A 13,769-nucleotide genomic window follows, 5' to 3' on the forward strand; every position below is an offset into this window, starting at 1 on the left:
GCTGGTCCAGTACTCGGCGCACCGCCTTGCCGACTGCGTTGTTGACGGTCTGGTTGTTATTTGGGTGGCAGCAGGGGTAACTTCCTGATCTGACGTAGGCATCAGCACTGCTGGTCGTGTAGCAATCACCTAGCGGTGGCAGACCACCGGCATGATCAGGAGCAACCATCGGCGAGAAGCTGTTGGGTTCTTTAGTACTGCAGATAAGGAATCCAAATGGGAGAAACATTCAGTTACTTAATATTGATGTGTGGTAATTAAAAACTGAATAAAAAAGTGGTAATTTAGATAAGATGACCTCATGATCAAAATAATCGGCGATTTACACAAAAATAACCCTTTTGTGCAAGCCGGCGAAACTATTTCACCCATCTAACCTTTTTGTGTGGCGCCCCTCCCATCGACGCCACACCTCACTGTGTGGCGCCCATGCGGGCGGCGCCACTCGCCCATCCGACGTGGCGCGGTCGACGCTGATGTGTGCTCGAGTCTGACGTGGCAGGATGTGTGGCGCCGCTCCCATTGAAAGTGTGGCGCCGCTCTGAAGGGCGCCACACATCCACTTATGTGTGGCCGCGCGAGCTCGCCCCAGCCCGACCCAGCCATTCTCTTCTCTGTTTCTTCCTCCCTCAAGAACAAGGTGGCCGGATCTCTCTCTCTCCCCCCTCAAATCCCTACTCAAATCTCTTGGATTTCGTCAGATCTGCCCGTGGAGATCGTTTCCAACCCGTTCCTTGAGGTAATCTCCTCCGTTCCCCTACTTTTCATCCATTGATTTTGTGTATTTGGTTGGATCTACATGTGAAACCCTAGATGTGAAACTCTAGGTTGATTTGAGGGTGGATTTGGATTTGGTTGGATGTTAGGGTTGCCCGTGCACCGTCTCAAGCGCCATGGCCACCTCCTCCGTGGTCACCGCCCGGCGCACTCCAACGATCACCGCCAGAAGCGCCTTGGACAGCGCCACCTCAGCCTCATCCATCTCAGGCGTGCGCGGCAGAACGCACACCGCGCGAGCAGGGCGCGTTGCGAGCTCGCCACCGTCCGCCGTAGCGCGCTGTTCGGACCGCAGCCCCAGCGGCACCACCTGCTCGTCCGCGCCCCGGCGAGGGCGCGACACCTCCACCGCGCGCCGCACCTTCGGCAGGACAGGAGCCACCATGCGATCCCCGCCGACGGGCACCGGAGCCACCGCGCGGGCAGCAACATGGTCCTGCCCATCCCTGTGCAGCACCTGCACCGCCTGGCGCCCAGCGGAGGTCCTTGGCGGCGCATCATCGCGTCGTCGCGCAACAACAGCAGCCCTGGGTGGAGCTTCGTTGCGGCGCGTCATCGCAGCCATCCTCCTCTCACCCATGGTCACCGACGCCGGCGCCCCGGCACACGGTCCAACGGTAGCCTGGCGCTCCACCGGCGCATGCGCGCGGTGGCCGCTGGCGCCAACATCCGCGCGACGACCTCGCCCGTCATCGTACACGCGCTTCCTTGATGGTTCTACATCGACGTCCATGGGCGAGCGTGGCCGCGGAGGGCGGGGCAGAGGGCACTCCCTGGACATGTGACCGACCTCGCCGCATCGGAGGCACACCGGCCCGATCGTGCAGTCGGTCGCGTGGTGTCCTGGTTGTGCACATAGGAGGCACAAGCCCTGGAATTCGGCAAAGGGACGGCCGTCACGATCTTGCAGCGCCGCCCTCGTCGTCCTCTCCGCAAAGGGGGCACCTTCACATCCCTGCAGCGCCGCCCTCGCCGCCACTTTCTTGCCGCCACGGGTGGCCTCTGGCGTGCTTGCGGACAACGTGCGCAGGCTCCTCCCAAGGCGCGCCGTCGTCCTCCTCGAGCGGGTCGTCGGAGTTGTCGAGCTCATCAATGGCGGTGCGCACAACCTCCCGGGAAACCTCCGACCTGACCTCCTGATACGTCTCCAACGTATCCATAATTTCTGTCGTTCCACGCTTGTTTTATGACAATACTTACATGTTTTGCTTGCACTTTATAATGTTTTTATGCGTTTTCTGGAACTAACCTATTAACAAGATGCCACAGTGCCAGTTCCTGTTTTCTGCTGTTTTTGGTTCCAGAAAGGTTGTTCGGGCAATATTCTCGGAATTCGACGAAACGAAGACCAAACCTCCTATTTTTCCCGGAAGCGTCGAGAACACCGAAGAAGAGTCGGAGAGGGGCCAGAGGGCCACCACACCATAGGGCGGCGCGGCCTGGCTTGGGCCCGCGCCGGCCTGTGGTGGGGAGCCCCCAGGTGCCCCCCTGCGCCGCCTCTTCGCCTATAAAATCCCTTTCGACCTAAAAACACCGTAACTCTTGACGAAACTCCAGAAAGACTCCAGGGGCGCCGCCACCATCGCGAAACTCCAATTGGGGGGACAGAAGTCTCTGTCCCGGCACCCTGCCGGGACGGGGAAGTGCCCCCGGAAGCCATCTCCATCAACGCCATCGCCTCCATCATGCTCCGTGAGTAGTTCCCCCATGGACTACGGGTTCTAGCTGTAGCTAGTTGGTATTCTCTCCCCCATGTAATTCAATACAATGATCTCATGAGCTGCCTTACATGATTGAGATTCATCTGATGTAATCGGTGTTGTGTTTGTCGGGATCCGATGGATTGTTACGTTATGATTGTCTATCTACAAAGTTTATGAAGTTATTGTTGCTGCAATCTTGTTGTGTTTAATGCTTGTCACTAGGGCCCGAGTGGCATGATCTTAGATTTGAGCTCTATAATTATTGCTTAGATTGTATCTACAAGTTGTATGCACATGTCACTGTCCGGAACCAATGGCCTCGAAGTGACAGAAATCGGGACAACCGGAGGGGATGTCGGTGATGTGAGGGACACATGTTTTCACGGAGTGTTAATGCTTTGCTCCGGTGCTCTATTAAAAGGAGTACCTTAATATCCAGTAGTTTCCCTTGAGGCCCGGCTGCCACCGGCTGGTAGGACAAAAGATGTTGTGCAAGTTTCTCATTGCGAGCACGTACGACTATTATTGGAAAACATGCCTACATGATTAATGATCTTGATATTCTGTCTTAATGCTATTTCAATCCTATCAATTGCCCGACTGTAATTTGTTCACCCAACACTTGTTATTGGAGAGTTACCACTAGTGTAGATAGCTGGGAACCCCGGTCCATATTTCATCATCATATACTCGTTCTACATGTCATTGGAAGTAGTATCAACTGTCTTCTGGTGCCATTGCTCTCATATTACTATTACTGCTGCTATGTTACTGTTACTATTGCTCTCATATCACTGCTACTTTCACATCACCCCTGTTGCTAGTGCTTTTCCAGGTGCAGCTGAATTGACAACTCAGTTGTTAAGGCTTATAAGTATTCTTTACCTCCCCTTGTGTCGAATCAATAAATTTGGGTTTTACTTCCCTCGAAGACTCGTTGCGATCCCCTATACTTGTGGGTCATCAAGACTATTTTCCGGCACCGTTGCCGGGGAGGCATAGCTCTACTCATAAGTTCACTCGGGGAGTACACTCCACCTCTCTCTCTATTTCATTTTATTTTGTTTTGCTTAGTTTACTTTTGTCTAGTTTATTTGTGCTTAGTTTATTTCTGTCTAGTATTATTTTGCTTAGTTTACTTTTGCCTAGTTACTTTTTGTCTTGTTTTATTTGTCTCATATACCCAAAAATCCATAAAAATTTGAAAAACCAAAAAATTAAAAACTGCTGTTATGGGAGAACCAACAACCTACTTGGAGCTTATAGAATGTTATAATAATTATAGAGAATCAAGAACTGGTAAAATAATGAGTGCTATGATAGAAAAATTGAATACAATTGCTAAAATCTTGCTTAAATGCCATGATATAAACTGTTGCTCTCAACAGGATACTAAACATCTTAAATTTCAATGTGGCTTTAGTGAGGAATTTTTAATTAAGAACTATAATCGGAATTGCTATATTCATTATGGGTTCGAAGAGGTAGAACAATTTGTCTTATTTATGGGAGCCTCCGAGATAGAATCCTTCATGGTTGAGAATTATGAAACTTGTGTTGTTTTTAAGGACCTTAAAGATTATGTCTCTACTATCCTTAATTCTTGCATAGAATGCTACAGTAGGAATCCTTATATCCTTGATTATAAAGAGAGACACATTAATGCACAAGAATGCACTCACAATTTGCAGGAACCTGTGGAAGAAGGAATTGATGAACCTCGAAAGCTCATTGGATAAAAAGAGGAGGAAATTGATGAACCTCGAAAGCTCATTGGATGAAAAAGAAGAGGAGAGCGACGAACAAAAGGAGGAAGAATGGATTAGCTACCCATGCCAACCTTCTAATGAGAGTAACTCTTTATCTCTTACATTATTTGATTGTCCTCCATGCTTACCGAAAGAGGTTGAATGTTATGTTCCTGTGGATTCTCTTGAAATATTACCTATGAGTAAAACTTGTGAGAATAATTATGTTACTGTTATATATGATAATCCATGCTACTTTGATAAATCTTATGATAATGCTTTGTTTGTGCCTGATGTCGAAATGCATGGTACTAAAGAATTTTGCTTGGCAAATGTTTATGATAAAGCTCTTGATGATGGTCCTATGTTGCTTGATAATATTAATTGTACTACTAATGAAAATGGGATTGGAGAAGTATTGACTTTATTTAGGAGTCCCATATCTCTTGAGATTGATCAACTACCTTGTTATATTATTAATAAAAGTAAGTTTGAAAGTTTTAATTCCACTATTCTTGAACTTGATAAAAATTATGTGTTTGGAAATCATGAAAAGTATAGCTATATTGTTGAGTTTGTTCATGAAGCTACTGAAAATTATTATGAGAGAGGAAAATATGGTTGTAGAAATTTTCATGGTACTAATACACCTCTCTATATGCTGAAATTTTTGAAGTTATTCTTGTTTTATCTTCTTATGCTTGTCACTTTGTTCTGCATGAATTTATTTGTGTACAAGATTCCTATGCATAGGAAGCATGTTAGACTTAAATGTGTTTTGGATTTGCCTCTTGATGCTCTCTTTTGCTTCGAATACTATTTCTTGCGAGTGCATCATTAAAACTGCTGAGCCCATCTTAATGGCTGTAAAGAAAGAACTTCTTGGGAGATAACCCATGTGTTATTTTGCTACAGTACTTTGTTTTATATTTGTGTCTTGGAAGTTGTTTACTACTGTAGCAACCTCTCCTTATCTTAGTTTTGTGTTTTGTTGTGCCAAGTGAAGCCTCTAATCGAAGGTTGATACTAGATTTGGATTTCTGCGCAGAAACAGATTTCTATCTGTCACGAATCTGGGCTGTTCTCTCTGTAGGTAACTCAGAAAAATATGCCAATTTACGTGCGTGTTCCTCAGATATGTACGCAACTTTCGTTAGTTTTGAGTTTTCTGATTTGAGCAACGGAAGTATTTTATTAAAATTCGTCTTTACTGGCTGTTCTGTTTTGGCAGATTCTGTCTCTGTTTTTTGCATTGTCTCTTGTGGACTTTAAGCGAGGTTTTCTAGACGTGGAGATCTGTAGCTAATGTTTTATTGAGTTCTTGCAATGTGCCACTATAGGACCAAGGTGGATTCAAATTTTTTGAGTACTAACCCCTCTAATGAAGTTTATAAGAAGTTTGGTGTGAAAGAAGTTTTCAAGGGTCAAGAGAGGAGGATGATATATGATCAAAAAGAGTGAAAAGTCTAAGCTTGGGGATGCCCCCGTGGTTCATCCCTGCATATTTCAAGAAGACTCAAGCGTCTAAGCTTGGGATGCCCAAGGCATCCCCTTCTTCATCAACTTATCAGGTTCCTCCCCTGAAACTATATTTTTATTCGGTCACATCATATGTGCTTTACTTGGAGCGTCTGTGTGTTTATTTCCGTTTTGTTTATGTTTGAATAAATTCGGATCCTAGCAATCCTTGTTTGGGAGAGATACACGCTCCGCTTTTTCATATGAACACTCGTGTTCTTCGTTTTACTTTTAATGTTCAATGATAAAAGTTGGAAGCTATTGCACTTATTTATATTTGGTTGGAAAAGGAAAATGCCTCATCATGTCTTGGATAATTTGACACTTGGCAATTGTTTTGAGCTCTCAAGTAGATCATGATTAAGTTTTTTCATGTAGTCTAAGCCTATTAATGGAGAACTACTGTAGAGCTTGTTGAAATTGGTTTGCATAATTGATCTCTCTTAAGGTCTAGATATTTTCTGGTAAAAGTGTTTGAGCAACAAGGAAGACAGTGTAGAGTATTATAATGCTTGCAATATGTTCTTATGTAAGTCTTGCTGTACCGGTTCATACTTGTGTTTGCTTCAAATAACCTTGCTAGCCTAAGCCTTGTACTGAGAGGAAATGCTTCTCGTGCATCCAAAACTTTGAGCCAAAACCTATGCCATTTGTGTCCACCATACCTACCTACTATGTGGTATTTCCTGCCATTCCAAAGTAAATTGCTTGAGTGCTACCTTTAAACAATTCAAAATGCTTCTCAATTTGTGTCAATGTTTTATAGCTCATGAGGAAGTATGTGGTGTTTATCTTTCAATCTTGTTGGGCAACTTTCACCAATGGACTAGTGGCTTCATCCGCTTATCCAATAATTTTGCAAAAAGAGCTGGCAATGGGATTCCCAGTCCCAAATTAATTAACAAAAATAGACACTCCTCCATGGTATGTGATTGTTGGACGGCACCCGAAGGATTCGGTTAGCCATGGCTTGTGTAAGCAAAGGTTTGGGGGAGTGTCGTCATCATAATAAAACTAAATTAAAAAGGCACTCCTTCATGGTATGAGATTGTTGGCAGGCACCCGAGGATTCGGTTAGCCATGGTTTGTGAAAGAAAGGTTGGAAGGAGTGCCACCCAAAAATAAAAATAATGCATGGGAGCCGCTCTTTGAAGGTTTGTCTGGCGAGGGGGTTAGAGTACCCGCTACCATTCGTTGACAACAACAAACACCTCTCAAAACTTTACTTTTATGCTCTCTTTATGTTTTCAAAACCAAAGCTCTAGCACAAATATAGCAATCGATGCTTTCCTCTTTAAAGGGCCATTCTTTTACTTTATGTTGAGTCAGTTTACCTACTTCCTTCCATCTTAGAAGCAAACACTTGTGTCAACTGTGCATTGATTCTTACATACTTGCATATTTGCATTCATCATATTACTTTGTGTTGACAATTATCCATGAGATATGCATGTTACAAGTTGAAAGCAACCGCTGAAACTTATATCTTCCTTTGTGTTGCTTCGATGCCTTTACTTTGAACTTATTGCTTTATGAGTTAACTCTTGTGCAAGAATTTTGATACTTGTCTTGAAAGTACTCTTCATGAAAAGTTTTGCTATATGTTATCTATTTGTTAGCAACTATAGATCATTGCCTTGAGTCACTTCATTCATTTCATATGCTTTGTAATAGTATGATCAAGGTTATGTAAGTAGCATGTCACTACAGAAATTATTCTTTTTTATCGTTTACCTGCTCGGGACGAGCAGGAACTAAGCTTGGGGATGCTGATACGTCTCCAACGTATCCATAATTTCTGTCGTTCCACGCTTGTTTTATGACAATACTTACATGTTTTGCTTGCACTTTATAATGTTTTTATGCGTTTTCCGGAACTAACCTATTAACAAGATGCCACAGGTGCCGGTTCTCGTTTTCTGCTGTTTTTGGTTCCGAAAGGCTGTTCGGGCAATATTCTCGGAATTCGACGAAACGAAGACCAAACCTCCTATTTTTCCCGGAAGCGTCCAGAACACCGAAGAAGAGTCGGAGAGGGGCCGGAGGGCCACCACACCATAGGGCGGCGCGGCCCGGCCCGGGCCCGCGCCGGCCCGTGGTGGGGAGCCCCAGGTGCCCCCTGCGCCGCCTCTTCGCCTATAAAATCCCTTTCGACCTAAAAACACCGTAACTCTTGACAAAACTCCAGAAAGACTCCAGGGGCGCCGCCACCATCGCGAAACTCCAGTTCGGGGGACAGAAGTCTCTGTCCCGGCACCCTGCCGGGACGGGGAAGTGCCCCCGGAAGCCATCTCCATCAACGCCATCGCCTCCATCATGCTCCGTGAGTAGTTCCCCCATGGACTACGGGTTCTAGCTGTAGCTAGTTGGTATTCTCTCCCCCATGTACTTCAATACAATGATCTCATGAGCTGCCTTACATGATTGAGATTCATCCGATGTAATCGGTGTTGTGTTTGTCGGGATCCGATGGATTGTTACGTTATGATTGTCTATCTACAAAGTTTATGAAGTTATTGTTGCTGCAATCTTGTTGTGTTTAATGCTTGTCACTAGGGCCCGAGTGGCATGATCTTAGATTTGAGCTCTATAATTATTGCTTAGATTGTATCTACAAGTTGTATGCACATGTCACCGTCCGGAACCAATGGCCCCGAAGTGACGAAATCGGGACAACCGGAGGGGATGGCGGTGATGTGAGGGACACATGTTTTCACGGAGTGTTAATGCTTTGCTCCGGTGCTCTATTAAAAGGAGTACCTTAATATCCGAGTAGTTTCCCTTGAGGCTCGGCTGCCACCGGCTGGTAGGACAAAAGATGTTGTGCAAGTTTCTCATTGCGAGCACGTACGACTATTATTGGAAAACATGCCTACATGATTAATGATCTTGATATTCTGTCTTAATGCTATTTCAATCCTATCAATTGCCCGACTGTAATTTGTTCACCCAACACTTGTTATTGGAGAGTTACCACTAGTGTAGATAGCTGGGAACCCCGGTCCATATTTCATCATCATATACTCGTTCTACATGTCATTGGAAGTAGTATCAACTGTCTTCTGGTGCCATTGCTCTCATATTACTATTACTGCTGCTGTGTTACTGTTACTACTGCTCTCATATCATCGCTACTTTCACATCACCCCTGTTGCTAGTGCTTTTCCAGGTGCAGCTGAATTGACAACTCAGTTGTTAAGGCTTATAAGTATTCTTTACCTCCCCTTGTGTCGAATCAATAAATTTGGGTTTTACTTCCCTCGAAGACTGTTGCGATCCCCTATACTTGTGGGTCATCACCTCCCTCTTCTCGCGAGAAGCTTCCGGCGCCTTGGCACGCGCCGCCGCTCCGAATTGGAGCCCCTTCCGCCGCGCCATCGGTCCTCACGTCTGCGCAGGCTCGCTGCCGGGGACGGGGAGGGAGCGGGGGACAGGGAGGGGGTGGGGGAAGGTGGGGGAGCGGCCATGGCCGGCAGGGAGGTGGGCTAGGTGGGCGCCGACGCCGGCGTGGCGTACTAAGAGCATCTCCAGCCGCGTCCCCCAAAGCGTCCCCCAAAGGGATTTGGGGCGCGCCGGACAAAAAAACCGTTCCAGCCGCGTCCCCCAAAGCCCATTTTTGTCCGGCGCGCCCCGATACGGTGTCCGGCGCCCCGAGCCCGAGCCCGTCCCCGTCCCACAGGGGACGCACCGGGGACGCCGGACACAACGAAACGCGAGGCGGGGAGTGGCGGGGCCGACTCGTCAGCGGCACAATAAATTTTTAACCTAACCGTCGCCTACCTCGCGACGGAAGTTATTGGCGGTGCAGTTCCCGCAGCAACGCAGCGACGGTGCAGTTCCCGCAGCGACGATGCAGTTCCCGCAGCGACGCGTCCCGTCGCGCCTAGCTCTGCGTGCCGGCGTTAATGCGCGCCACGGCTCCTCCGCCTCTCTCCGGCCTATAAAAGGGCCGCCTCTCATCGTCCCTCTCACACACAAACCCTAGCGCCTCTCTCCCAAACCCTAGCCGCCACCATCTCAACAAGACTCGACGCTATGTCCGGTAGAGGCGGAGGCCGACCTCGCGGCCGTGGTCGTGGTCGTGGCCGCGGCAGAGCTGAACGCTCGCCGTCGCCTTCCACGCTCAATTTTATATTTGTGTCCACGACGGTTCAAACTATGTATTAGTTTGTGGAAAACCATGTGCCTAACTGTGTTTTCGTGTAAACCACGTTCCAAATTATGTATTAGTTTGTGGAAATTGAAATGAAAAAATAAAAAAAAGTATTTTAAATGTTTGGGGGAGGCGTTTGGGGGACGCGGCTGGGGAGCGACGTCCCCCAAAGGCGGCACGAACAAAACACGTCCCCCAAACGCTCAATCCGACGCGGTTTAGGGGACGCTTTGGGGGACGCGGCTGGAGATGCTCTAATCATTGGATTAGTTGTAGAATCCTCAAATAAATGATGAGAAGACACTAGTAAATGATCTGGAAGGAAGGTTCAGCTGCTGAAACATCACCAATTAGAAAGCTTATGTTATTACCACCATGCTGCCTGGTTGCTTCATGCATCCATCTCTCGAAGCTCTCCACTTTGTAGTCGCTGAAGTGCAAGAAAAGCAGTGCCTACCAACCATGGAACAAATTATGTATATTTCATGTTTCATGCGACATAAAAAATAGTTGAATGCACTCTTACAATGTCAGACACTGATATTATATTAATATGGTGAGTCAGCAAAAAGATATTAAGCTAACTTACTGAATGTTCAGTCTTCCTTCGAGCACATGAAGTGGAAACAGCAAGTTCTGAACTAACAAACATGATGCCAATTGTGAATCACAGAGGTACCACACCACCACGCCATTGAAGCTCTGGAAAAAGCAGAATACATAATACTGATTAATTGTACCAACGACAAAAATAAAGACTTCAGCTACTCATGAAAGAATAAAAGCAGATAAAAAATAATGAGGTTTTCTCATGCGTTTTCCTTCCCTTTCTCCTGGTTAGTTCTAAGTTGTCGAGAAGATAAAAAGAAATTGTACAAAATAACGTAAAAGATCTATAGCATGCAAGCTTCTAATCAAAGCAGATCTAGGTAAGCTAGAAAGTCATTTATATATACACTTGGCTGTGCTAGCTGAACAATGGAATCGTATAGCATAAGATGGATAATTCTAAAAAAGAGATGTTCATTATGACCTGTATTTTCAGGTAGGTATCTCTCTGTCTAAAAAGAGCTCAAGAACGTTAAACCTGCTACGGACTTGAACATAGCATCCAGCTGATTTTACAAAAGCACAATACTATGAGGATCTACATTTTTAAGTGGTGGGGAAGGGGTGGAGAGTGGATTTGGTGCACATCTCTATGTCTCTATGTCTCCAAAAAAATCAGATTTTCGAAAAATTTAAAATCTCACATCTCTATGTCTCTAAAAATTATGGCGTTAAATATATAGATAGATATGTAAAGGAGGAGACTACACTAAAAAATTCTTTGTATTTCGAGAAATACAAAAAAACAAAATTCTGACAAAAAATATATACTACTCCACTGTCAGAATTTAATACTGTTGTACTACCATTTACTAGTTGAATGCCCGTGCGTTGCTACGGTCAATCCTTTTTACCCGCGACATATACATATATAACGCTAAAAATATTATGATTTCGGCATGCTTGAAATACTCTGCCATTTTAATTCACACATGATTATTGAATCTTTTGTGGATTTTTTCTCCTTTTCCCTAATGGGCAGAACAATGCAATTTCATTTACTTGTGTTACCATCTTATCTTATCTTCTTAACATCAAGAGGTGCAAGATGGGAAGCATTTGCTCCCTTTGGCAAATGAAAGGCACAATAGATTAAGTTATACCCATTTTAATAAAAAAATGTTCGCATATCGGAGTAATTTCTCATTCCAACCATGCACTGCACTGGTGTCCTAATAATGCCATATCAAGTGAGTAGTAGTCCATTTCGGTTAGATTTGCACAAAATCTTTAATAGCTGGCAAGAGCATCTTCACCGGCGCTCCCAAATAGGCGCCGACGGGTTTGTCATCGATACCATACTCCTAATTGTGCTCCCATATACTCCGTCAGAATGATTTCAAAGCATAGACCCAAGCAGACTGATTTGAAGGTTTAAAATGATTAATAAAATAAAAATAGAAGAACTACAAGGTGGATTTAGCAGGGAAATAATTAATAATCTGCATAAGTAGGATGTATATATTCTTACAATGGAAACATGGAGTATGAAAACGTACCTACTAACCTTTGTATTTAGGTATAAAGCAGTTGCCATCTCTCAAGTAAGTGGACATTGTTTCACCTTAGTAATCTTGCACACACATTGCATGCCCAAGTAATACACAGATTAAAATCACATTATATTTCTACTAATGATACATGTCAAGGAAGCGGCAATATCTTTGTCAAGTTCATGCCCTCAAAATATTTTTCCAACAAATGTTTGAGACGACAACTTAAAGGTCAAAGACCTCACATAAGTATCTGAATGGAAAGATTTGACTGAATTTCCCAACCAATAATAATTTACGATATCATAAATATATGGTAGAATATTCTTTAGCGAAAAGAGATTTGGAAAATTACAAGTAATGCACAAGATTGCAGGATGTCCTAAAAACATGAGAAGAATATAACTTACAAAATGGTTAATTCAACTATTTACTTCCTTTTCCTGGTAAAAAATTTCCTTTTGTAATGTCTTGAAGCTGTATACATATGTGTTATACAACAATAATAAATTTTGCAAGAATCTTCCTTTTTTTCAGAGATGTCAGACGAAATATTCTGAACTTTTATCCCTAAAATTGATAATAGCTTTAAATTAAAACACGTTAATCTTAAGGGCAAATAAAGACAAAATCTGCTTAAACATTTTCAGGTATGGACAAGCATTGAGAAAAATTACCACATCAATAACCTCAAACTGAATGAAGCTACCCATGTCTTAGCCACATAATTTTATCCTCAACCGGTAGCGTGTTATCTTCTCCGTCCCCGACCTACGCAACATCGTGACTTCTGGTTGCCTCAGGCGAGGAATGGTGTATTCAGCAAGGATGTCGTCAGCTGGATCGATCAACATTTGAAATTAATCCTAGAAATAAAACCAGATGAGATTGAGCGAGAAAATCTTAACATGATCCACATAGACCTTCACAGGTGAGCGGACGGCAGGAAATTGATGCGTTCGTTGCGGGCAACAACTTCGGGATGACGCCGGCAATAGTACCATGAGAAAGCAACTACCATCTTTTCCTATGTGCCTCCCAGCCGCCATGTCTTCACTTCGACGGGCACCTTCCGTCAGTTCCCCTCACGCTGGTTAGCATGTCACCAAGCGCTATCTCCCCACCCGTCTTGGTCGTCTCCGTCAGAAACATTGGCTTCCACTGGAGCTTCGCCTCCTAATCCTCCCTTGGATGCTCGCCGTGGCACGGCCAGCCACCAGAGCGATCACGAGCATGGCGTCTAAACATAGGCATGTTTTCTCCCAAGCGTCTCAAGAGGAGGGGCACTTGAGCGTCGGAGGCCCATCCGGCGGTAGACAACGAGGAGGGCCTCGACAGGTAGGCCTTGCCGAGTTCGGCGACCATAGGGATAGGATCGTCGGGAGAGGCGGCGGGGATGCAGTGGGAGATGCAACGCATGTCCAGCACCAGTAGCATCGGCAGCACCGTGCGCGCCACCGACACCCCATCCTCCTCCTTCTCCCTACCGCCGGCACCCATGAGGTTGGTTCACTCCGGCAAAAATATCATTTTGTTCATGTTCTAGGGAATCCGGTACCTCTGTATCTTCTGCATAGGTGTTGGTCACGTACCAAGGGTCTCAACGGACTCTGGAAAATCTTCCACACCTTCGACTTGATCCTGCGAGAGAACAACACCGGCACGATCTGGCGAAAGAACGTCGCCTTCGTGAAACTCGCCCGTGTTTTTGTCGTCATCGATATACTTCAGGCGTGTCGGCCAGTCCGACGGCCCTCCCTTGCTTGCC

Source organism: Lolium rigidum, chromosome 1 (assembly GCF_022539505.1).
Source record: "Lolium rigidum isolate FL_2022 chromosome 1, APGP_CSIRO_Lrig_0.1, whole genome shotgun sequence".
Lineage (NCBI taxonomy): Eukaryota > Viridiplantae > Streptophyta > Magnoliopsida > Poales > Poaceae > Lolium > Lolium rigidum.